Below are 27,902 nucleotides of genomic sequence, written 5' to 3'. Positions count from 1 at the left end.
ATGAACAGCTTCATACAATCCCATACGTTCTATTTTGACACATAGTTACCGCCTAGCGTTTTCGCGTCCGTGCGAACGCTCGCTTAGTGTAAGAGCCGACAAAATATTTAAAAACAATAATATGAGAGTTTCATCCGTGTAAACCTAGAGTAAAATGGACAACAGCGTTGTTTGAACGAAATTCAATATTAAACGTTATTAATACGAAATGTGTTTATATTAAATGTTCTAATGATGAAAGAATTATTACAATCCATTAAGTAGTTTTAGAGTATTCTTTGTTGTTGTTTAAATCTCTTATCAACTTAGTCATTATTTTAAACTATTAAATACTTCAAACTGCTATGGAACTACTTATACATTTTTATTTATATAATTGTTTACAATTACTATTTAGTTAAGTCACTTTCGTTTCTCTTTATAGCCACTTTCGTTTTGAACGTTCAAAATCCGTTGGTTTTAAACAATAGAATATAATAGTCCAAATGCAAAACATGGCAATATATTCTCCAATTATGTCACAAATATAAATAACAATAACCTATCCCAATAACCATTGGGAAGATGGGATTCGATTTCCAAATCGAAAAATGTTTTATCTAACTCGATCAGATAAAAAATAAAAATTGATTTTCAATAGGAAGTAGCACATCTTAAAAAAACCATAAAATTTTATCAAAAAAGTAAAGTTGGAAAAGACCAACAATCCCCGGTAAGCCCGAAGCCCGATGTTCAAAACCCAACTTTTTAATATTAACGAAATTATTTCGGACGACTTACTCCGGCCGCGGGAGTGGGCGGCTAAATATGGACTTACCAACGCGACGCACCGATTCCATCATTTCGCAAAACCATGACGCATTTTATGAAGGACAAGTTATATTTTTAATTATAATAGTGTCCTTCACATCTATAATGACTATCAAAAACTTGAAACATACATGATCATGTATTTTGATTATAAAAAAAACTAGCTATCTTGCCCGCGACTCAGGTCGCATGGAATTAAAAAAAAAAAACAAAACCGAGTAGACTATGTGTTCTTCCAGACCACTTCCACTTTAAAATTTCCATTACTTCCAAATTTCATCGAAATCCGTTTAGCTGTTTAAGCTACAAACTCTAACAAACCTCCATCCATCCATCTAAACTTTCACATTTATAATATTAGTATAAAGTATGATGTTGTTTCTATCTATCTTTCCTGTCTTATTTATCTTAAAATATATAGTTGACGACAAACGATTTCATATTTAAGTATGTAGAACAATTCCTTACGGACAATTTGCCACAAGTCATACAAACAAAACTCCAAACTGGCCCATATGGTAGTAATTAACTTGTTTTTTGTTAAATTCATATTTATTTCACGATGTATTTATTATCGTCTGGGATATCAAGTAATAATCCAACATTGTTTTATAGCACCAAAGTTTTCAATTTCCTACATTGTGCACCATATACTGTAATAGTGAGTAGGAAGTTATTGATATGTTTACGTAAGCAAAACATATGAAATGGGAATTGTATCGCGGTCAGTACAATAAACAACGGACAATGAAGGCATTGTTTGCCTTTCATTTTCGACTTACCCGATTTCAAATTGCAATTTTCTTATTTATTGCATTTAAGCACAATGACGATGTAATCTTATCTTACTAATATTATAAATGTGAAAATTTAGATGGATGGATGTTTGATAGAGTTTGTAGCCTAAACTGGTGAACGGATCTCAATGAAATTTGGCATACAAGTAGGGGATAGTCTAGAAGAACACATAGTTACTTGGCTTTGTTTTTTTTTAATACCACGCGTACGGAGTCGCGGGCGAAAGCTAGTCTTTCACATCTATGATCCAGTAAGTACGAACAATATTATTATTTACATATTTTTGCAAAATAAGAATAAGCAATTACTAATATAATATTATCTTATTCTGTATTTAATAAGCCCAACTAGAAGAATATGCTCCAACACAAACACAAAGTCAAGTAATCTTAGCTAACAACGTAGTCAGCCTTAAGGCGCACTAACTGCGTCGCTATTTTTCATGACGAGTTCCAGACAATGACCCTTAACCCTTAACTTGGCAGAATTTTATTTTTTCAAATATCAAAATAATATTCATAGCACTTAACCTTGATGACCTAAAGTGTTTAGAAAAAAAAATTGATGTATCTCTACAGATACACTACCAAGAAAAGGGTTAATGACGTTACAAATGTGTGTACTTTTGTTGCGAATAAACGGCAATAATAATCTCAAAGTAGTAAATTCACAAACGAAAAAAAAATATGCAGACATTACGTAATGAAAAAACAACTAAGTATTTCGACAAAAATCAGGCACGAGTTAATTTGATAACGATTTCAATATCCTTGACAATATAAAATTGGAGAAACGGACTCATGCTGAATGAAGGCTGAGCGTAAAACAATTTAGCCTTTGTTCTGCTTCGAGCGAGTAATCGTATTACGCATCTCCGCCTTGGGAATTATTCGCGGCCTGTTAAAAATCGGTCACAGAGTTTAATTAATTTCACGGCTTACACCGCAGCTTGCGGCTGACCTCAGACCGCGCTCGGCTGGATACGATTCCTATACATACGATCGGTATTGTCTAAGATACTTTGTATAACAATTTAATAGACGCAAGACTGTTAAAATCAAGAAGAATGTAATACAAATTGACAGTAAAATGGATAAATGTTTGTTGGAGTTTGTTGCCTTAACGGCTTAACGAATTTCAATGAAATTTGGTATAGATGTAAGGGATAGTCTGGAAGAACACAAGCTACTCACTTTTGTTTTTATTTAATTTTAAGCAGACTGAGTCGCGGGCGAAAGCTTATATTAAAGACTGTAAGATTCGTCATTTGATTTTCTATGAGTCAACCTGGTTAACATTTTCACTATGGCTAAAAGAATAGATAATTTAGATGGCCACCTCATATATTTTGAATGGCCGCATAATTAATTTAATTCCTCTGAATCTGAGTCTGAGATAAATCTGCATTACCATTCTAAGTATATACAAACGCTAAGTCATATTGTTAGTGTCATCAAGTTACAACCTTGTGTAGCCGAGGTTGAAATCAATCAGATCCTTCCTGATGTTATAAATACAATTAACCACTTAAGACATATCAGTTATTGGTAATGGCTAACAAAACTAGATGCTGAGAGCGAAATAACATCCTTATAAATACAATATCGAATTTATATATCAAATATATTTCTAGGATATCGCCGGTTCAAGGGCATTATAACCGAAATCGACTATATCACTAATCTTTTACTATAATTCAAAATAAATTAATAATTTGGCACGAAATAAATTTCATAGAAAGTTTTGCTAAGTTTAAAACGAAGTAGGATGAAGGATACTTCAGCGGTTTTAAAACAACCCCTACCCCCTTTTATAATACCACGCCACGTCCAGACTAAAGTTTCTCCTTCACTTTACTTAATTTTAGCGAGCGTCGTGGAAATTCGGTAAAGTTTAATGGCAGCCAATGTTTCGAGAATGATTTATTGAAAGTCGTACCGTGCAACGTCTGCACTTTTCAACTTCTGGAGTTAAAATGTTCCATACAACAATCTTCATGAACTGCGACGAACAAAATTTATAATACTAACTACGATTAAGTTTTTTGATAAATAAATCTTGAGACAAGGCTAACGTTTCCCTTAATGAACAAAACAATTTTAATTACTCACAGTTAAAGTTAACATAAAGAAGTGCACAGGACTACTTTAATGAACATTTATGAATAACGGAAGAATATCAACAGCGGCAGTTGCAATAATTCAGCAAAAGCAACCATGTCGTGAGTCTTATATGTCCCATATCTTCAATCAAATTTTCCAGCACTAACACAAGAAATCACTATATGATGTAGTTAATGATTAAAAGAAAGTAACAATAAGAGAATACGGGTAAAAAGCGATTCCATTAATTCATGTGCATCTGTCGAAGCGTGCGCACGCGCCGCCAACACTAATTAATTAATATGGACAATTAACATAAAAACTTTCGTGCCTCTCAATCTTGTGGAATTCCATAAGGAAAGTCCAATTGAATGAAAATATCACATTATTTAAAAAAAAAATTAATGTGCTGAAACAAGGAGAAATTACAAAATGAAAAAACACAAAGTAGAAGTCATAGGAAAGATTACAACAAAAACCCATCCTATCTATATGGCAAAACATATTGAACACATAACAAATCCACTTATTTGACTCTCACTAATTAATGTAATTAATGACAGTGAATAATATAGCACATTTACTCGTATATGGATATAATATGTATTTGTAGTTGATCTTGGGCCCGCCTAAATCCTTTTTGAGACGTTAATAGAGCTAGTTCCAAAGACGTAATACAACGTGTAGTTTGCGTAAACAACTTGGAAATATTTTAATTTAACATCTATAAACTATTTACCTACGGATGACAAAATCATATATATATAATCTACATCTAGACGTAACACTGCAACCGAAAAACAAAGTAACAACTAATAATTCAAAAACATCGTTAAATATTGTAACACAAATGAGAGGCAAGAGTTAACGAAACCGCAAATAAAAACGCAACAATTGCCCATCGAGACGTATAAAACAGGTCGAACAACATTGTTTGCCACCAAACTATTACATAAGCCCTGGCACAAACACTTCTACAGATCTTAGCCTGGACTTAGACTGGCGACCTCGATATAACGACCCCGTAATCGGCCGCGCGGAAAAACTCCCCCGAGATATTTCCTCGGACAATGCAGTTGGATTTTGAGGAACATTTTAAAATTATTCAAATTGATCGTTTTAAAAAAATCTCTTTAAGATTAGACAAAAGTATTTATAGTTCGTTTGTTAACTACATTTCTGTTACTGTTAGACCCGCACACGTTTGACTAAATTATCGGACAACTGCTCAGTCTTGCGTTGATTCCTATAGCTTACTGGAGGTGCGCACACTACTCGATTTTTAGTTGTACAACTAAAGAATTGATTTGGCTACGCAACAATCGACTATCGCACAACTAAATGATAGTTTAATTAAAGGTGCGCCCGTTCTTACTGTTTTTCTTAAAATTTTACGTAAGTAAACTGCATCAAGCACTAAATAAGTATTTACCGTCTAAATAAGGGTTTATTAATACTAAGGGTCTAACGTGTATAAACATAATACGTAATAGAAAGTTAATTGCATCACATAATGGTAGTGGCCAGCTGTTATAGTGAATTTGTAACTCATTGTGAATGCAAATTTTCAATTGAATAAATTGCAACACGTGGCATCGAACCTGCGTTGAATTTCTAATAAGGCATTAGAAGTTACTATCGTTTTAATATTACAGTAACTTTTTTATTATTTTCTTAAAATTATGAATCTACGTAACATGACTGCAGAATGTAAATGAAATATGAATTTAAACAAGCTTCTCCCAGGGAGCGCAGTCATGCACGAAGTTAATTTAATTATTTTATTAGAGTAACAATGTACCGTTTACTGTTGGGTAATACGAACATACCAAATACTATAGACTTCTAGTTTTCATTATCTTTAATCAATAACGTAACCTAAAGAGTTTCTTTCTGGTAAAGCCCGCTTTAACATCTTCGCACGATTGGGCCGACTCGCCCGGTTTAATACCACAACCAAGGTAGGCAGCAATGCATCTGCAATTGCGAAATGTTTATAGGCAGCGGTCACTTCGCTAGTATCATGTGGCCGCTTGCTCATACCTCATTTTATATAAAAAAGTAATTGACTTAACAATTTATACTTTACGATAAATACATGATTTACCTTCGCAGTATATGTAGCTTGTTAAAAATGACTACTTACACTTCAAGTCGAGACTCAAGATTTAAATAGAAAGGACAAATTCAAACAAATTACTCCTACTGTTATTTAAAATAACGAATATAAAGTTGTCGACTTTTTAAAGTTCCGCGCAAAGGAATATAAAGTTATTACTGCTTCTGATGAGTTCACTTCAATATAAAATTTGTACGAGACGGTCTTTTGAAAGTCTGAAACCAGTCTTGAAAAGATTTTAGGAGCGCGCTACTGTAGAATTTATAAGAAATGGTCAAGTTTTAATTTAAGTAAAATAAAAACCTCAGATGACTAAGCAAATTCTTTTACATGGAATTTGTGAAAAGAAATGGACTTACAGACACTTACGTTGGAAGGTTAGTTATGAGTGTGGAAAGGTACACCGGTAGAGGTAAACCTAGAAAGAGATGGATGGATTGTGTGATAGGTGACATGATCAAGAAAGTGATGACAGAAGATAATAGAATTATGTGGAGGACAAAAACTTGTGACGCCGACCCCCCGGATAAATAGGAAGATGATGACGAGTCACTTACTGAGCAGTCCTTTGACATAGGTCAGGTCCCTCTTACTAAAGATACACTGAATTACTTATTACGGCACAATTGAACAACTACCGTACTTAGGGCAGTTACTCTTTAATTACCGAGCTAAAGATCGAAATAACAAATTTAAACGTTTCATGAAACATCAACGCTTCCATTTTGTAGCCTAGACACTATTAGTAGTAGATACCGAAAGTACTCTTTGCATGTTTTTGCAATATTGTAGCAGCCAGGTCATAATTAAAAAAACCCATGCATTTTATACATCCAAATAGGAAATAATCATCAATTTCCGCGAGTGTCGTAAAAAAAGGGAATAAATAATTAGAAAGCGGCATTAAGGTTAAGAAACAACCACATAAAGCGATAGAGAACAATGGCCATGGCAGTTTCCCTCGAATACATAAATTTATTGACTATGACGAGATAGCAATCATAATGTAGTTCTGGAAGTCTCGACAAGGTAATGGACTATTACTTTTTTAATTGCTTGTATTTTATCATAACTTCTGTTAAAGACAAAGTATGAGAAATATTCGCCATTCTTTGGAGTCTAATTCTGATTTACTCTGATGAAATTTTAAGAAATCTACTTTAAAAAGTGTCAAAGAATAAATAAAGAAGAATAGGTCACAAAAGGCCTAACTACATATATAAAACGTAATTGACTCTTCAAGTCAAATTACAAGTATACAATGCATTACTACATGTAGCATCTGAATTTAGTATTGGAAAAGAGAATATTTAACTTAAAAAAATTAAAGACTTCTATATTAGGATTTATAAGGAAGCTAACGTTACAATAATAACACAAAACATCTAAACAAACAAGATAAAAAGCAAACAATTGAATAACCTATGATGCAACTGTCATTACCATGATTGTACTGCATTGTGCAGAAAACCAACTACAAATGATCCTTCACATTACTATTTACTAGAATTAATTGTTCTAAAAGCAAGTGTCATGTTTCATTGGACGAATTGTACACCTGCACCACTGTATAAAGATCTCGCAGACCTCATGATCACTCAAGCAATTTCATGAGATTTGATTTTCAAACAAGGGTCAATGTTAATTGGGAGTTTATGTTCGCACTTGGCCCCTTTCGCACAAACGTGGTAAAGTGGGGTCATACAATCGAGATCGTAACTATTCTATTCCATTGTGCGTACGATGAACTCGACTACCAAGTTAATTATTATGTTTATTTTGATGTATACAGTTAACCAACTGAATCAGTGCCTGGTAGCCATTTTAGTATTTCTTTACGAACATACATCTACTGTACAAAAAAGTAAACAGTTATTTCCCTTACGCGGAGACGGTGCGAAATATTTCAAGAAAAAATGACAAGAACTTTCACATAGCGGATTTGAAATATTGTTAGACGATTACTGCTTTGAGGTAAATCCGTCATTAAAAATCTTTGCTGATGGTCTCATGACGTCATCGTCTTGGTAACAGTAGAAAGGCGCAAGACGCGATCTACATTAGGGGAGAAAGACCCGCAAACCTGCGGAGATAATAAGGATGATAATTTCTACTACAGACATAGATAAAAGCGTCGTAGATGTAATTTTCTGTACATTTTTGAATTTAAAATTGGAACTTATTAATGTAATTGTCATTTTAAAATAATCGGATGATCAATCATTGAATCGTTATAAAAGGTAACAATGATCCATTGTAGTCTTCACATTCTTCATTCTTAAATGATAAGTTCATACTAATATTAAAATGAGATAGAAACGGTGAAAATAATTAAAAATCAAGAGATCAAGACATTTTGACAAGAGGTTACGAGAAACGTCAGATCAGGCATAAAATTAAATTACTTTACACTTTAGTAAAAACCAATCAAAAGCTAGTAATTACAGTAGAACCTCGATAAGTTAAAGTCCAAAGGAAACACAAAATATTTTATGTTATAGAGGTTTTAAGTTATCAAGGGTCTATGTTGTAGAGGTTTTGGGCTCTGGGAAGGGAACATATTATTTTTTGGAGATATAGAGGTTTTTAAGTTACCGAGGTTTTAGTTATCGAGGTTCTACTGTATTAGGATTTAAAGTGTATAGCTAACAAAGGTAGAGGAAGACTGAAGAAGGTATGGATGGAATGTGTCAAAGAGGACATGCGAGAATGAAATTAGATATGACGGTTGATTGAGATGTATGGAATAGCAGCACATATTGTGCAAAGTATACGTTTCCCATGTATCATAGATTAGAAAGACAGAGTTTTACGTATTTACAAAAGTATTAGCCTAATTCGAGTAAAAAGTACAAATACTTACCGCTACAATGGAATCCTCGGTGAATGTCAAATGTGCACATTAACACACTTCAACGACATCAAAACGTGATAAACAAACGGTATATTGATTAAAAATTGTAGTTTTGCATCGCATTTTACATATACACTTTATAGTTTTAAGAAAATAATGTTATATTATAACAGTAGTCTTAAACTTATCAATAGCAACACTTTTTTTTACAAAACTGCTGAACTAGCTGTTCCCGTGCGGCTTCATTCGTATGAAATCATAAAAACCTTTAATTTATTATTTACATTTGTCAAAATTACCGTTACCATAATAACCTTGCTTACTTAATTGGCAGCTTGTAGTTTATGGTCCCTTTCCCATATGATGGTTTTTTCCAATTTATTTACCCCCTAAGTTTATTAGCGTGAAAATATATAGCCTAAAGTGACGTAAGTGCAGTGCTTTTAACTAATGAAAGAATTATTCAAAAATATGCTGTGATTGCTGACAGTCTACGCCACGAAGTTATGTGTTTACGCTTTACTATATTAGTATAGAAGTATAGGTACGTTCAGAGTTCAATGACCGGTAAAGTTGTAAATGCCCTTTCGCACTAGTTTAGGTGACCGTGTGGTTAAACCGTTTAACCTAAGCGTTTATTAACATTAACTTATCCCGAGTTTTCCTTTGGGAATAAAAACTATTTCACTGGACAGTGCACAGCGTTAAGGGTTTTTAGAATACCAATATTATAAATGCGAATGTTTAGATGAATGGATGGATGTTTTTAAGCGTTTGTAGCCTAAACGGCTGAATTTTAATTATATTTGGTATAGATGTAGAGGAGAGTCTGGATCTGGAAGAACACATAGGCTACTCATTTTTGTTTTTTTTTGAAAATCACGCGGACGTAGTCGGGCGAAAGCTAATTTCAATCGTTGTTTATTAATGTTTTGGGTAAACTGGGAATTTAATAAAATATTTCAACGTTTGCACTTAACTTATCATGCAATAATTCGATGATCGATGATAACTGTGATATAATATCTTATCAATAACATAAGAGGTATCATGAAAATTTCAATTGCAATGTTTTTATTCTACCACTATGTTTAATGATTACAGAAAACATACTTCTTATGCCAGTTTCACGCTTTAATACAAAAATACTAAATGTATTTGAATGGACTTTTAGTATAAGAAAATATACTTTTATTAAGATTTTTTGTTACAATCAAACCCAATTTAATAAGCACAATCATTTTAATTTACTTTCCTTACATTAATTAAGGTAGAATTTAGATACAGTACCTTACATCAACGTTTTGAGGGCCTTTTGTGGCCTTTAAAAATAAGACACGTATTTCTGTTGCTATTCGTAATGTATCGTATACATTGCACAAGACATTACATAAGTAAAGAGCGACCGTGATCAATGAACGTGCAGTGTATTACGACATCTCAAAGAAAGCGTTAATAGAAAATGCAACCACAAAACTAAAAGCTGTACAATTTCATAGTCACGATGTGTGCGGGTAAACGCAATGTGTGACATTGTGTTTCTTTTGAAGATGCACAAAGCAGTTCACTGCAGTTGTTACAGAGCTCATACTGGCTTCTCCTTTTTCGATAAAGCTACTAAGAAACGAGTCAACATTACATTGTTAGTCTGTACATGGAAAACACAAGGCTACATGTAATTTACACTTCTGTATCGTCACGATGTTTTTTATTATGTGAGAATAGACATTAATATAAGTACATTAGGATTACTGCAGCGGCGGCCTCTTTCGGATACAACATGTGTTGAGAAAAAATTTCTGGTCAACGGTTATTTTTGCAGTCCGTAACTATAAAGACAAAGAAGTTCGACTCAAGTCTACCATTAAATAGTTTTCAATGTAGACATTTACGTCAATAATCGTATTAGTAACTTTTACTAGAATAGTTTAAAATTTCTCCCGTACATTTATTTCATACTTATATTTCTTTCGTAATATTTTAATTTGATTAGTCTGGTCTTTTAATCTGTTACCATTGAACGGGGCCGAGTCGCGATGGCGTGAAATAATGACGTCACACGTGAGTCAGCTGCACGCAGATGTGAGCGTGGCATTGTTTGTGCGTTTTAACGATACGGCCGCATGTGTGGCGTGGCCCTACGCGTCAAAGAAAACGAAACGGCCGTTGCTCCGTGCGGGAATCACTAGTAAATCCAGTGGCGCCTTTTAAGGGTCACTTAGTGTGGACATCGTTACGTCTACTCGATTCGGTTTAGTTGAGAGAGCATATTGAATACGTAATAAAGCAGATAAAGTACGTCTGCGCTTCCTCTTTATAAATTAAACACTAACAGCTGCAATCACAAATCTAAAGTGCCCCCCCCCCTTCTCTTTGAGATTTACTATTAGAAATTTCCACTAAGGGACACCCTTAGCATTCAGTTAGCTAATCTGATTGCGATAATAAGACGAAAAAAGAATAAACTCAGCAGGGAATTGTTCAATTTCTACCAAGAGTACATAACTTGAAATGTACACAAAGATAATCCTTGCAGGACAATGGCTAGACCGAGTACCAGGCTAGCATAAACATCTAGCGTAATCGATTGAAAGCGAAAGTAACAAGTGAGCTATTTTTGGCGAACCGGCCTCATAAGGTAACCACGTCGTAAACCTCTTCCGTCCTTTGGACTACTTAACTGTATTCTTGGTGGAAGTTAAATACAAATGATTATAACAGCAACATTATGTTAAAAAAAAAAATCTTATATAAAACTAGTCGCCAATAAGACGATTAATAATTCGTAAAGCGTCTAGATTTTTAACAAAATTCACAAAAACAGTTCGTCTAGTAATCGATTGCCTTTAAATTCTTTTATAGTATATCGCGAAAGATTGTATTGTACTTTATTAGTATATAATCACGCTATTGCTCCGTCAATTATATCTTTCCACGTACGGACTAATGGAGAGAAACAAATATTCATGAGGCATACATTAATTTAGTTTTTACGATCATTTGTTTGCAACAACTAGTGAGATCACACGTGATAAAGGAGTGTATAAGTCTGTTAGGTGTGTCCTTGTCACCTGTTTGACTGGTATTAAACAACAAAAATCGGTTATAGATTACTATACGAAAAATTCTAGATTTTTCAGTAATTTTGTGCCGGAAACTGCGACAATCTAAAATGCGCGGTTCACACTTGGCCATTAGCGTAATCTGTAGCGCTCAATAACTGGACTGGAAATCAACTGGCATAGTGTGAACACAAACTGGAGCCTGTGAGTTCATACAAATTTATGCCTTGCAACTGTATTGGCCAAATGTAAACCAGGCATTAGTCTTGTGTCGAAATAAAAATTGCGTCTGCGTCAAACTAAAAGACGGTAAGGATATCGTTAGTGATAGGGTATAGTGAAAAGTTGGCAATAATCGCGGGAAAATTTACTACCAGAAGGCACTATGCTGTTTTAACTATTTTAAATGCATTGTTAACATAAAAACAGTCCATAACAGGTAATAATCATAAAAAATAAAAGACCTATTTAATTATCACAAACAGTCAAAGAAATTATTGTTTATTTTTATTTGTGAAACTGTTATTTGTAACTTCAGTTAAGTGCCCAGTTATCTTTATCAATGCTGTTGTTACTTTTTATCTCTTCATGCTCTATTTATCTAATAAATTGAAGTTTTCATAATCAAACCACACCTGTTACTTTATGTACCTTTTGTAGAATTTTTACATGTTTCTATTCTACTTGATTCCTCATTAATTGTAACTATTTTGAATTTGATATTAAGTGGTTAATGCATAACTATTTACAAAAAAAATAATTTTTACTTAAGATATATTAATTTAAATTATAGCTTGTTATTTAAAAACAAAACATCTTTAAAAAATCAAGCGACAAACATAAGTAAACATTTAATTGTGGTATATTATTACATGTAGAAAGATATTAGTTTCATAAATACTTTATATCCGAGAGCTTGAAGTTTTAATAAAAATAATTAATGTTGCAGATTTTAAAGCCATTTTACATTAAACATGTACAGGGTAAATTGTCATAGGTTAAATAACAAGGAAGTGTGAACCACAAATACTAAGCTATCTCTTTATGTGGTATCCATTATTTCCTTTATATTAAATTCCTTATACAGTATCCCATAGTTTACTGTATGTTAGAAAGAGATAAATATAATAAATTTATAGAAAAGAGCAAGACATAAATACTCGGACAACCCCTCTTAATGCTTACTCTAAATCTGTATACAAAATATTAACACATACAAGAGGCTAGTTATTGAAACAACAAAACACATGTCTCTATTGAAAAGACAAACAAAGATTGTTGAATGGGTGTTACTATTTATAAACTTTTTAAATATTTTCAGTCCTTTGAACAATTTAAGTGACTAAAAATCTAGAAAAAAAATAGTAAACAAGTAAGTATGCTGTCTTGCTTCTTTTTCACTTAAATGCATGTATTATAAGGATGTAAGGTCAATAAGTGATTTTTTTTTAATTAGTCAAGGTTGGTTGGTTGATAATTTTATGTACCATACATTCAAAATTGTTAAATCTATGACAATAAAGATTATAAATGCTATATGCTATGTAGGCAACATTCTAAATAATTTTTATTTAACAAAATTGCAATACTAAAAATCAATAACAAATGACAGTCTTCATTAGTACAGAAATACAACTATTCTTACTGAATTTGATGGTATCCATTTCATGTTTGAATCTTTTCTTTAAAAAAAATGATAAAACCTTCAGTAAAGAACAAATAATATGCTAAAATTCTCACAAAGTAAGAATCCTTGCATATTTTTAAACGTAATTTTAAAAGAAATTAACCCAATAGGAATTTTAAAACTTTATAACGGTCAATATGGCGTTAAGTCTTACCAAAATTATGGGAATCAAATCAGTTGTTTATTTTTATTTTTTTAATTTTACACCTCCTAGCTTATCACAGCTACAACAAAGAGAAATCTAAATAAATTTTCAGAACTTTAAAAACATTAGTGGTTACTCAGTTTTCATGTATAAAATGTTTGATTAGGTTTGAGTCACTAAAACTCGGAACTGTTACAACTTACAAAGCCACAAATTCACGGTCAAGTGTAAAACATTTTTTATCAAACAGTAAGTACTTTATTCGTCAAATAGATTATAATTCAAACTAGTGTGATAATAAAAAGTGTCACAATCTAATATAAAAAGGGGATAAATATCGATCACACACTCACCACAACAAGACAGCCGGCGAACTTGAAATAACCGCACCGATTCCCGATTTTTGACCACGTTTCCCACAATGTTGTTCACTTTAATACACCAAAAAGCACTACACTGAGGTAAAGCTGAAATAACCATAGAAATAATCAATTTTTTAAGTCACAAAACGAACGAAATACACAATGTTTTCACGAAGACCGAACGGTCGCAATTTACACAAACATCCACTTTCGGTGGCAAAAATTTACTGTCAGACCGATTCAACCAACGAGCTTTGCCTGTATTGACTTCGACGATTCGAGTTTACATTCGTTATAATCCTACTAAATTGTATATTCTTACTACAACTTCGCTGGCTTCATTTAGTCATTACATTTTATTTTAGTAGGGTTATGTTCAGTTTGCATTACGCCATCTATTGATAGGAATTAAAAATTTTTGTAAAATGTTTCTTCATGAAGAGCGACATCTGCATTGATTCTATAAAACTATTTGTGAAACAGCGCCATTACTTATTTCTATTAGTTTTAACCGACTACTTTGAGATTATGTCTCAAAACACGGTGAATAGATGTCGCGTTACTCAAAAGTACTTTTTGGAAACAATAATTTATCATGAATTAAGTAAACAAATACGTGTATCGCAACGTGTAACCTGGATGGAAATGTTTTTACTTTTATCTTTTTAGATAGACTAGGTCGGCGTTTATGTCTCCTGTGTTGTCAGTATTGCGCAAGGCGGCAGATCATGGATAACTCCAGCCAACCCAGCTCGTCGAAGAATCTCAGCAACCCCTTAATGTTACTGGTGATTTTCGTGAACAATCTCGGCAAACCTGACCCTTCCTTAGATGAGTGGCCTCAAACTACGAAGCATTTTGTAAAAAAGGTTTGAGAAATAAATGAACCACTATCCTATTTACGATATCAGAAGATACGGTGCTAATAGATCTTAAAACAAAGTCCTCCCATAGACAAAGTTCCCATACATTGAGAACAAGGGATTTGTTTTATTTTCTCTTTGTGGTCGTAAACTTTCCAAGAAGAAATGAATGAAAAAAGGCGTCTCTAAAACTCCAAATGAACGGTTTCGGTAACTTCCGCCCGAGGTGACCGCTGGCGACGAGGGTATTAGGGTGCAAAGATACGAACAGAGAAATACATCGAGAGGTTCATTTAAAAAAATAAATTGTTACATCCAAAATTGCATTTCGTTTTATTTAATTAATTCCCGATCTAACATATAATAAACAATGAATTACACTAACTTAATAATTTTCTCATCTAGTATGACACTGGTTTAATCTTACTCTTACTAATATTATAAATGCGAAAATTAAGATGGATTTCCATCCATCTTAATTAGTATATATAGTTTGTTAGAATTTGTAGCCTAAACGGCTGAACAGATCTAGATGAAATTTGGCATTGATGTGAAGGATAGTTTGGAAGAACACAAAGGCTACTTACTTGTTTTTTTTTGATCCCACGCGGACGGGGTCGTGGGCGAAAGCTAGTGTCCTATAATTTTTCCTCTCCTACATACAGCGATTGATTTTAGTGTATGCCCAAGCTAAATAAAGAAAAAGCCGAGGACATCATCCACTAAGCTATAGGGTTATATGTGCCTCCGTGGCGCAATTGGCTAGCGCGTTCGGCTGTTAACCGAAAGGTTGGTGGTTCGAGCCCACCCGGGGGCGACACTTTTTGCTAATTTGTCATTTACTACTAATTATTAATGTTATAATAATAAATATAAAATTACAGAGCCTTGTACTTGAAAATATATACAATCCTGTTTCTCAATAGCCAGTGTCATAATTAAAAATAAAATAGTTGTAATATAGAACTTCGACTCCACGCCATTCTATAAAGGCGGCGTGAAGAATGTTATTAAGTGGGTGAGCTGAAAAAACAAAAATATCTCTATCTATCCACCTCGGACGTGATAATTAGAGATATTGGACCGTCCCGAGACAGCGTCACGGACAGACCGGCTAATATTTATATCTTAAGATCGTCCGTTTTAGTGGAGTAATTTAGTAGTCCGAGACCTTTATTGTCCTGATGTTTGTGTTAAGAACGAATTTCTTAATTTTACGAGTCTAGTCTGCTCCGTGGCTGTTTAAAAGAACTTTACTGTTACTATATCTGTTTTTTAAAATACATTTCCCTAAAAATGGGAGATAGTCTACTTGTATGTTGGAAAGTAAAATAAGCGTTGAGAATCTTTTTAATTCACCGCTATTTATTCGAATCAAACAATCAATTTTTTCTCTTTTAAAAATACAACTTAAAATAATAAAACAGGCTTCTAATTATTTACTACATTTTTTCTATTATTCGCTAAAAAAAGGTTGCAAACATGTTATAACGTGAAACACCAAACTGTGCTAATGACGTCACCGACGCCGCCATTACAGAAAGTAATTTTCTAGACTAACTTCTCTCATTTTTTTTCAGTTAAAATCTTAATAAAAGATTCTCAAGTGTATACATATTTCGGGTGAGAATAACTTGGATATAAAAGTAAATAATGGGCAGTCCAAATGTAAGTATAAAGCTTTAAGTAACATTTTAAAGTAGAATTAGTTTGTACAAAACTTTGGTCGTTTCTTGGTTTAGTTTAATGTTGTTTTCGTGTAAATAAAAAGCGCAACATGTTATTATATTATATAGAATCACATTATTATTAAAATAAATTTCATAGAACATATGTTGGATAAAATTTCTTAAAGTAATACGCAGTCTATCAAGTAATCTCGGGACTATTACGATAATGTTAACATAAATTAGTAAAGACGACATATTTGAAAATAGACTTTTATAAACCACGGGCTAAAATCCATAAATATTTAAATTTATGTGCATTTAAAGTGTACAACCTGACAATTCTTACGGTGATTTCAGAAGCTGAGGAATATTTTTCATAACAAAATTACTTTGTTCAATACATCGTTAAACTATGGATTGGACCTATGAGCGTCGCTAGAAGTAAATCTGCAATGGAGAGTCGAAAATTGTAAGTTAAATTTATAAATTTATTCGAAATACTAAGATACTCGTAATCTAGAGACCCACAAACAGAACTCAAAAACAACTTATCAGTTTTTCATTAAAATTATTCCACTTGTTCATAAGCACTCTTTTTGGAATTAAAACAAAATTTACTACTACCCTCCTTGATCATCAGCCTACCCCTCGATCACCGGCTAGCGACGCCCATGTTCAGATCTTATTCCGATTGTTATGGTCTCACTGTGAACCGGAATGGTAAGTTTTCGCTAATTTAAATTGTAATTAAATTGACGCGTACAACGAAGCAGTTCCAAGCCAACAAAAAATTATATTTGAATATTTAGTACTGAAAACACTTTGAATTGTCAGTAAATCGCAAAAAAATTGTATTGTATCGACGAGCAGAAAAGCTTTATGAAGACAAGATTTTTCACAATTTCAATAAAATTTATTACATTACGTTAAACATGTTCTTACACGTTTGGTGATCATACATTGTTTTCGAGAATTAGTGAAATAATTTGTGTATGGGTTTTTTTCATTTTTTTTAGTATTTATAATTGTAATAACAAAATCTTTAATTTAAACGTAAAAGTAAGTACATATAGCTGCATTGTTTAAAGAGAGTATTTTGAAAACAGATTGTTCGCGGAGTCATCGGCCGCTCAAATACCGTTGAAGAAGCATTATGGATTTGAACCAGAGTGAGCTGCAAGCGGTGAACAGAAGAAGGTCAGACGGCCTCCGCGAATTCATGCTTCAGGACCAAGATCAACTATAGGTTCTTTGCCATCGCAGTAAGTAGTTCTACTTAGCTTCTTTGTATTCAAATAGTAAGAAAGAAACAATAACACGCACAGAAGTACTGTTCAGTTCTAAAAGGAACTCCCCGCCGCGTTCGTTTTGTTCTCTAATATCCTTTAAACCTGTATAATAAAGGTCCCAACATCTACGAGAGTATGACATTAATAAAAATAAAAATTCCAAGAACACTTTCGTGCGCGACAGTGCCTGCCCGTAAACAACAGATCTTCGTTTTTGGATGAAAAAAGTATCATGTAAGAAGAACCCAGGTGAGCAATATTTATGACTTTATAGTCCTACCTTATCTCGCTTATGGATTTTATATTATTCTATCTTTTTCTGCCTGCCCCCGGTTATCTCCTATTGCGTTTCTACTTGCTGTGAGAATTGTTTGATATTTTTTTTGGTATATTGCAGTCTGCAGGATAGAAAAAAGTAAAGTGTAAGTGATAGTTTAGATTATTGTTTTTAAGCAAATCAATAATTTATTACTATTTACAGCTGTAAATTTCTGGGTTCTGTCGCACTTAGAGACGCTAAGAGGTCTCTGTTAGTGGAATTATATTAAGGAAATTTTCATTAATAAGATACACTAGCAACATTATTTTTTAGTTAATATTTTTGCGATCTAAATAATGATGCGATTGAACTAATGAAAATAACTTTATATCCTAACTAGCTGTTCCCGTGCGATTTCATCCGCATGAAATTATGAAAATTTTATTTTATTGTTTTCATTTGTAAAATTAATAATAGCATATGTCAAAATGACATGACAAATCTGGGCAATCTTGTTTCTTTGGTGTTGGCAGCAACTTATGGTCTCTTTCCCACATTAGGATTTTTATCCAAAATATTTACCTCCTAAGTTTCATGGCGTTAAAATATCTAGCCTAAAGCGTGACGTGTCAGGCTTTTCATTAAAAAAAGGATTATTCAAAAATGTGCTGTAATTGCTGACATCTTAGGCAACAAAGAAGTGTAGGTTTAAGCTTTATTATAATAGTATAGATAAGTATAGATAGTAGGAGTTATATAAAATGTCAACGTTTTTTGGAATATTGGTCGCAAAAACAAAACGCTTACAAGATAAATAAAAATGATGTTTTCTAAGTAACCATACACCGGAGCGGAGTTTTGCAATGTTCTGTAAAATGATACTGTCCAGGTGTACTTTTTAACGTTTATACGCTTCAAAGTTAACTAAGCAAAACAAGTTACTTTGTAATCGTCACTGGCTGTTTGGCAGGTTTTATTTATATTTTTTTAATTACTAAGTATGTGGTGACCTTTAAAATGTTTAGACATTTTTATTTTTATAACTAAGGTTAACGTTTATTTACTAAGCTACTGTATATACTATAGTTGAAATAATTTATTACGTTTGGAGCTTATTTTAGAACAAAGGTTAAAGAATTTGTGCTAACTTTTTTTTTTAACATAAGGTGGCAAACGAGCAAGCGGCCGCCTGAATCCGCCAAAACGACGAAGCGACCACTACCCATAGACATACACAATTGCAGATGCGTTGTCACCCTTAAACGATGGAGGAGGACACGCATATTTGCGTCTCCTCCATCCTTTCCTGATAAGAAAAGGGTGGAAAGGGAAAAGGACTAACATTAGGCTTCCGGAATCACACTCATCTGACGAGACGCGGAATTGCTTCCACTTCACGGCTGTTTTCTGTGTGGACTTCCCCCTAGGACCTATAGAACTAGCTTAGATTATCGAGTGGCGATGCCCACGGCTTAGTAATATATGTAAGATGGGGTCTCCTCTTTAAAAACATTTTCTCTGCTTTACTCAACGAGTTTGAGCGAAATCGCAATATATTTTATACACGTGTGAAGTGGAAATTGATACGAAACAGCTATTTCTAAGTATTATTTCATTATATCTTTCAAAGATCGACTTAGAACAGTTTTATAAAGAATCCGTGTAAAACGATATCTCATCCCATTTATTTATTTGATAGCATTTTTTGTGGTACTACATAAAGAAAGAGTAAGCTTTATACAATTAGTAATTCGGTAGACAAGGACAGGTAGACAAATCAAAGTGATCACGCTTCCCTAGCACGCCACATTTTTTAACTTTATTAACATAAATTCCCAGTCGTAGAGACACATTGTGCTTATCAGAATGTCCATTTTTTATCAGTCTATATGGTAACCCTCTTAATAAAACCGATCACTTACTTTTTGGGAAGAGATTAAGTTAGAATTTTTAGGGTTACTTATGAATAAAATGTAACACGCAGGTTACAAGATAGCCTCACCTCACACTCAAGTAGTAAGTATTTATCTTTAATTGTCGATGTAGTAAGTTAAATCTACATAAAGCGATTGTTTAAGAAATGAGCTAAGGCGGCATTAATGTAGATTAAGCAGAGTGTGGAATAAACAGACCGATTCTTAAGAAACGGATCAAAAGCATTTTGGAGGTAGAAGGACCTCAATTTCTATAATTTGAGATAGATCCTGTATGTGCTAAAATCTTTTCAGTTTGCTATCTATGTCAATGGCAATAAATCTTTCTTAGGCAAAGATAGAAATTTTTCTGAACTCAGCAAACTTATAAATAAGATAAAATGCAGTGAAAAAAACAAAAAGTAACAAATAATGACAAGCATGATTTTTTAAAAGTTTTTTTAACATGACCGATTTTTAAGCAGAACAAAGAGTGAAAACAACATTAATCGATTGTCACCAAACAGTTTAAAGACAATGCGTTTTCGTAGTACATTTTTTGTAAGCTACGGAACCACGATTCAACGCGTCCGAGACGCTCTTTCCTTCTTTTTTTAATTCACGCGACTTCACTTTAGAGAGGACAGCGGAGTAACGGCGTCGGAAGAGATTATTGTAGATTGTCTATTTGTTTGGTTTTTGATGGCTTAATGATTCCATCGGAATTATTCGTGTACCAAAGTGATTTCAAATCGTCATTCTTAAAGTTTTATTCATTCGTTATCGGGGCTACGGAATGTTATTAAAATTAGGCGTTAGGAAACGTAGTGGATATTAAAAAAAAAACTGATTTTTTTAAAGGCAGCTTTATGCTGTCCTCTTGTTCCACTAACATTTTTTTTTATAACATAAGGTGGCAAACGAGCAAGCGGCCGCCTAAATCCGCCGAAATGGCGAGGCGACCGCTGCCCGTAGACATCCGCAATTGCAGATGCGTTGGCCTTTTTTTTTTTTTTCTCGCTGGGAAAATGCCTTTACGCATCCCCCCCCGTTGCCAGGGGGGGTATGTGGGGCTCGCCGGCCGAAAGATGGAAGATGGCCGGAATACCCACTAAAAACCCAGCGGTGTTCCTTCAGTTCGCCATTGGCTGGGTCACGGGAACGCTTTTGCTTTCTTCCGCGAGACAGATGCGTTGGCCTACCCTTATCCGACGGAGGAGGAGATGCACATAAAAAAGATATTTCCCCTTCCTATGCATCTCCTCCACCGCCAAATCCACTTCCCTTTGCCATCCTCTCCTTTAAGAAAAGGGTGGCAAAGGCAAAGGGACTTAAATAAGGCCTCCGGCACCACACTCATCAGACGAAACACGGAATTGCTTCCACTTCACGCCTGTCTTCTGTGTGGTCGTGGTATTACACCGGGCGTGCCGGCCTATTCGTGCTAAGATGTTAAAGCGGGCACTACCACTGTATAACTTTAACATATTCCTTTATTTGTATGTTAACATCTTATATATGAATCACAGCATATCACATCTTATATATCACAATATCTCATCCTAATTTAACCTATAAAATCTAAAAAATACAATTAAATCAAAGCTAATTAATTACAATTTTAATTAAAATTGTATGGAATTCAAATGCAATTAAAATTAAAAATACATTAAAATTTGAATGTAAAAATAATTTAAACAGGAAAATAAAAACAAGTTACAATTTAAACAATAAATTAACTACATCCTATTCGTCTTGATGCATAAGAAGGCCCCCTGTTTAAGTTATTCCAAAAACATCTCCCTTGTATCCTTATTTCTTACTAACTTACTTAAATTCTCTACTTTAATCTTCTCTTTCACCTATTCCAGTGTCGGAACTAATAGCACCAAACACCGAGGACTGATGATGTGCCACACGAAGTCCTGCGCTTCTGGTTCACACGCGAATCTCTACTGGCAACAAGGACTTTTCGAGATTCCCGTGAAATATCAAGAATCCGATAAAGAAATTACGAAGAACTCAAGGACTATTAATACTTAGTAAGCATTTATTCAACTATCTAACACTTACTGTCTATAAAATTCGATGTCTTATAAGTTCCCAATTACCATAAAAAATATAAACACCTTTTTAAATTAAGTCGCTAACCTCTTGTTTAAACATTTACTAATAGCTACCAACTAAAGGATAGCGATTCCTTGAAAAACTAGCATTAGTAATCGAGCAGATAAGCACGTAATTCGTCATCAACGTCACACGGGTGTCGGTGTCATAGCACGATCAGCAAAATCGCAGGTGCATCGAAGATTAAAGTGCACCGCGCGCGATACCATAATTGTACAGATAATAAATGCCAAACGTCACAGATTATGTTCAGTTCGAAATATCTGATATAAAACCTTTTTGCAATAATTTTATCTTTAGGATTTTTTTATTGTCGGCACACTTTTGCAGCTCTATTATATTTACCTTTTCTCTTTATGTTGTTGTGAAGGATAATTTAGGTGTTAGTTATATCTAGAACTAGACGAAACGCTAAATACCAAGAAAAACGATGGATATTAAAAATTATTATATGCCATTTGTTTGTGTACAAACATAATTTCAATTGAATAAGAGGTTATCACAAGTGCTGTTAATGAGGATTGAGTTAGTTTTAGCAAGTAATTTAAGCAATGTGTTATTTTTCACAATTTAATTATAGTTTTGTTGTATGTATATGGTTTGCAAATTGGCTATTAACGATTTTATGTTAGCAAAAGCTTGTTATAAATCTCTTTGCGGGATATTGCTAAGTGATTGAGTTGAACTAGACTTCCATTTAACTTTTTATTCGTTTCTTTTGGCGTACAAATAAACGGCTAAGTTAATAATGATTATCTTACTAATATAAATGCGATAGTTTAGACAGATGGATGGATAGATGTTTGTTAGAGTTTATAGCCTAAACTGCTGAACGGATGTCGATAAAATTTGGCATAGATGTATAGGATATTCTGGAAGCATACATAGACTACTTTCTTTTAATTTTTAATTCCACGCAGACGCAGTCGCGGGCGAAAGCTAGTAAATACCAAATGGCACGGTAGACAAAACAAAAAAGAATTAAAAGCCAAATTAAGATAAGTTATTTCTACCCGATAAATAATTCAACCTGAGGTCAAATGTTCGTCGACTTTAAGTGTCGGTGTGTGTTGACTCATATTGTTATTTCATTATAAATGCACAAATGTCTTAATTAAAGATCGAAACCGGCACAATAACTCTGAAAAAATACACAACCTAAGCTCTGACCGGGTCCATCGCATGTCTCTTTCTAACACATAATAATTTGATCGGCCGTCTCGTTTTGCGCCAGACAAACTTGTAAATTGTTCTTTTTACGATACGTCTCGACTGTAACGACTTAACGCAACAGAGAATCGATGATTTTAGTATTTATTGCGTCGTGTTTAGTCTTCGAATCGCTTGTATCGATTGTTATTTAAGCCGTTTGTATAATCGTCGTGGTGATCAAGTTATCTCGCTCAGACAAAACAAAATACAGCACAAGTCCTTTGAGCTTTCGAGTTTAGTTGCTTCACCGCGATTCCTTTTTGTAGTCCCGTCCCTTTTCTTGGAGCATTTCATTCGTAACGTAAAACCTGTTCGATTTTCAAATCCTTTTAATGCCATTTAGTTTCAAATTGAATAAAACCTTATACTTCTTGTTTGTAAGATGAAAATTTGAGGGAAAATTGCTTTGGAGTTAGGCTTTTAAAGGGTTTACTTCGAGATGTTACTGTCACGTACTATCGATGTGGGTTTGGATTTTCTGTTTTTGTTGGCAATGCATTAAGACGTACTGACTTCAGGGTAGTATGCGTTAGTTCTCGGATCATACATGATTCATACGGAACCCCATAAAGAGATGAGATTTCACGCTAGTCGTTGACAGCGGCTTTTTTACCCTCCAAACTTGGCTATATGTTTTTTCGCTGGCTAATTAGCACTCGTTATAAAAAAAAGTACACAACTCTCAAGACATAAATATTAATAATGACTTCATAATCACTGACACGATAAAGCCATAAAACATTTAAAATAATTCTATTTTTTTTAAATTACCCATCTACTATGATATGTGAGGAAAGATTTGTTTGTTTGTCCTGAATACGGCAATAAAATTACAGATACGTATTCGAATTATAAACATATACTATATGTATTAGGTACATTTCAGAACGGACTAAATAATTATCTATTTGTTAAGTGCTTGACAAATACTCGTCACGGCAGCTTGTTTGCTGCTGACCACTATGCAAATGTTTTCCTAACGACAATGGACAGACGTCTCAAGCCAGCGTTATGGGAAACTTCAAAAAATTCCGTCTTTATACTTAAATGAACTAGTTCCCATAGATATGAAAAATACAGTTTAGTTATTTTTAACTAGTTAGATACAGCAGTTTTAACTTTTAATGTACAACCATTGTCAATAAAGGTGGTAACTTAGGTTGTTAAAACTTTCGTATTCATGGTCACAACTTTAAAGTTGAGCAAAAGACGCATTTTTAATACAATTCCTTGATTTAACATTGTATTACAAACTTATGCGTGCTGTAAAACAAATAAAATAACATTATCATTACTATCGTCAATTTATAGACCACCCGCAAAATAAATTCGAAATGGTAACCATTAAGTTGACTCACTAAAAAGCCTATATCGTGCATGCAAATCCGTGAATTATCATTGTTTATGTAGTGCATCAGTCAGCATAGCGCTAAGAAAATGCGATTAAGACATTATCTGGTAACACTATCCGCGCCAGACAGGGACGGAAAACAAATACGCCCGCATACAATTTGTACGGAAATAACTTTGAGGGGGAGCGAGACGGTGAAATGTCACTTTCTGTAATGTTTCGAACTGTAATGAGAAAACCACTGTCTCTTTCGCACCTGACGTTTTACAATCGTTTATTGTCATGTTACTGTCTCGTTTCGACGGGCGAGATTGAGATGAAACCGCCGTTCCGTTGGCGCGTTTCGTCCATGTTTTGCTATATCGGTTCGAGCCGCGCCGGTGACGGTCGTCGATGTTGGTTTTTATTTTTCCTTCGTATCATTATAAACATTCGTTTTAATATTATTTTTATAAAAGAAACTTAAGACATTTAACGGTCTGTGTGATTTTGTGAACGATTGGATCTTATTATCTTCATTTGTAGTGTGACAAAGTTAATTTTTTTTGTATTTATTTGACAAGTGTCTGTGTTGTGTTGTATTTATTATGCGGATGGATTGCATGTAGTTTGACACAAGATGACCTGACAAATCAAGAGTAAGTCTATCAATATGCTATTTATATTTCCATAATCAAATACTAAAAAGCGCATTTTAGTTGAAAATCTAGGAAAAACTTTTTCAGGCTTTTTTTTTTCAAAAGTACGCGCGCTGAACTTTCTTTATATAAAACTTTTTTCTAAGTTATTTATATGTTTAAGTGACAATATTTCGTGTACTAAATGCTGTCAACATGTGGTCCAAGGAGGATTTTGTACCTGCCTCGGCCAGAATGAGAAGGGGCTGACTTTTTGTAACTTTTAAAAACAAAGCGATCCCGGGCAACGGCGGGGAGCCTTACAGTGCTGCAGTTCAGTCACGTTTTTAGTCTTTCCCGGGAATTGCTGGATTTTTTTTTATTATTTATCACCTAACCTCTTGTCGTTGGTGCATTTTTATTAGAATTCTTTTGTATTCAACTTGACGAATATTTTTTATAATTGTGACGAAGGAAACACGGATGAATGTTTATCATAACTAAGTAGTTAGAAATGATTAAATATAATATGTTCCGATGCTATAGTTATTTTTTACAAAATGAGAGAAAGAATACACTAAATGAGAACATACGACCTCTGAATTTTGTTAGTTATAGTAGGTATAAATCTCGAAAAAAAAGGTAAACACAATTAAAAACTGAATAAATTCTTGCATTCTACCTCATCAAGTTGACGGTGACCACAGTTGATGATGATCAAGAAGATAAAGCCACAATCCATCAGCAATAAGCCGATTAAACTATAAAATTAATTTTATTTCAAATGCCTCATATTGCAAACTATAAATCGATTTATGTTGTAAAATTTTACAATGTAACAAACCGTTTTCATGTCGCAAATAAAATTTAATTGGCCTTAGATGTTACACAAACATTTAATTAATCATAAATATGAATATAATCTATTCTTATTATAATACACAATAATTAATGGAATTAAATGACCGATAGTGATGTTGATTTTTTTAGATAACTAGCTTTACCCGTGCGGCGTCATCCGCATGTAATTATGAAAAATTTATTTTATTGTTTACATTTGTCAGATTATCAATACCAAATCTCAAAATGACATGACATGACAAACCTTGGCAAACTTACTTTCTTCATGTTGGCAGCAACTTAAGGTCGCTTTTCCACATTAGGGTTTTTATCCAAAATATTTACTTTCTAAGTTTAATGGCGTTAAAAATATATAGCCAAAAGCTTGACGTAAGTGTAGGGCTTTTTATTAAAAAAAGAACTAATCAAAAATATGCTGTGATTGCTGACATCTTAGGCAACAAAGAAGTGCATGTTTACGCTTTATTATAATAGTATAGATGAGCCGATAATGTAAATATACACTGTATGAAGTAACTGTTTACATTAAATTGTTGTAATAATTTTAAATAAATAAATAAAAAATTGCCACGTCTAAAAATGTGGGTAGTTTGTTTTTTAAATAGTTTAACAAGTATAACTAGAGAATATTCTAATCTAGTAAATAGTCTGGCCCTAAAATACATGTCTAGTCGTTACATACAATTTGTAATCTGGCTGTAAAATATTGTTACTTAAAAACAATCGGCAATAAACATGGCTGCCTGAAGAAATGGCGACGGAATTCTTTCCTCCAATATGACAATGCAGTGCTTAGGAGCGGCGGTCACGAAACACGAACTGATAGAGTAATGATTTGTTTGGATTGCAAATTCGTTGCTCTCCAGAGACATAAACACATAGTAGACAGGAAAAATAAAGAATGTTTGTTTTTCATCCAAAATGTCAATCTGTAGTATATATTATCATACTAGTATTGTAAATGTGAAAATTTAAATGGATGGATGTTTGTTAGAGTTTGTAGCCTAAACGGCTGTACGCATCTTGATGAAATTTGGCGTTGATGTAGAACATAGTCTGGAAGAACGCATAGGCAACTTGATTTTGTTTTGTTTTAATTCCACGCGGACGGAGCCTTTGGCAAAAGCTAGTAATAACTTGAATAGGAAAGATTTGTAATTTTGTATGTATTGAAATAACTCAAAAAATACAGGGCCTATTTCAATAATTTCTTTCATCAATGAAAAGCTACATTATTAATGAGTAACATAGGCTATATTTTTATATTTCACGTAGCCTAAGTCGCGAGTAACTTTATTTTGAAAATAGTTTAGCTCGTTAGTTTTAAAATATTTGTAACGTATGGTTCAAGTAAACAAAAACTAATCGACAAGAAAAGGAAGATTAAAACATAATTCGTATAAAAAATACTGAATGTACGTATTTCTTTGTTACTATAAAAAGTATCGGTTCGGGTACATTAAATGTAATCTTTATAGAAATCGTTAGTTTTGTAGCGCTTGATTGGGCCTCATCCAAGATAAGGCTGCGATACGAATCATAAAATGTTCAACATATCCGTATAAAACGCTCTGCTAGTCGACTCTCAACAATTATGTGTCTGCTTAAGATTGTAAAGCGTTCGGTCGATGACTTAAAGTACAGTTCCACTGGACGAATGGTTCAGAAAATGTATTTAACGTATTTGACTTTATGTCAGAATATTTTCCATATTTCTTTTTTGACTCTTGTTAGTTACCTAATAATTTTACTAGTATTATAAATGCGAAAGTTGATGGATGGATGTTTGTTAGTAGTCTAA

At 33.5% G+C, this 27,902-nt stretch overlaps 2 protein-coding genes and 1 non-coding gene across 9 annotated transcripts in view; 2 read left to right on the top strand and 1 right to left on the bottom strand.

The window, feature by feature from the left end:
• The window catches only part of LOC106111383 (IQ motif and SEC7 domain-containing protein 2), a 110,146-nt gene extending 95,956 nt beyond the window's left edge, over nt 1–14,190 (bottom strand). For both annotated transcript variants that reach the window (XM_013293442.1, XM_013293446.1), the window contains exon 1: nt 13,931–14,190. The gene's annotated coding sequence lies outside the window, so the exon portion shown is untranslated. The remainder of the gene's footprint in view (nt 1–13,930) is intronic.
• Nucleotides 14,191–15,545: 1,355 nt separating this feature from the next.
• On the top strand, nt 15,546–15,619 carry Trnan-guu. The gene has a single exon. It is a non-coding gene; the product is annotated as a tRNA-Asn (tRNA).
• Nucleotides 15,620–16,386: 767 nt separating this feature from the next.
• LOC106111406 (transcriptional activator cubitus interruptus) overlaps nt 16,387–27,902 on the top strand; it is a 93,292-nt gene continuing 81,776 nt past the window's right edge. For 4 of the 6 annotated variants that reach the window (XM_013293479.1, XM_013293482.1, XM_013293481.1 and 1 more), the window contains exon 1: nt 25,000–25,261. The gene's annotated coding sequence lies outside the window, so the exon portion shown is untranslated. Of the gene's footprint in view, nt 16,471–16,829; nt 16,942–17,578; nt 17,735–21,804; nt 21,976–24,999; nt 25,262–27,902 lie in introns of those variants that run through there. The other 2 variants (XM_013293478.1, XM_013293477.1) reach the window with 2 other exon arrangements.

The sequence above is a fragment of the Papilio polytes genome, unplaced genomic scaffold (assembly GCF_000836215.1).
Source record: "Papilio polytes unplaced genomic scaffold, Ppol_1.0 DF824169.1, whole genome shotgun sequence".
Taxonomy (NCBI): Eukaryota; Metazoa; Arthropoda; class Insecta; order Lepidoptera; family Papilionidae; genus Papilio; species Papilio polytes.
This window is presented reverse-complemented; position numbering and strand designations above follow the sequence as displayed.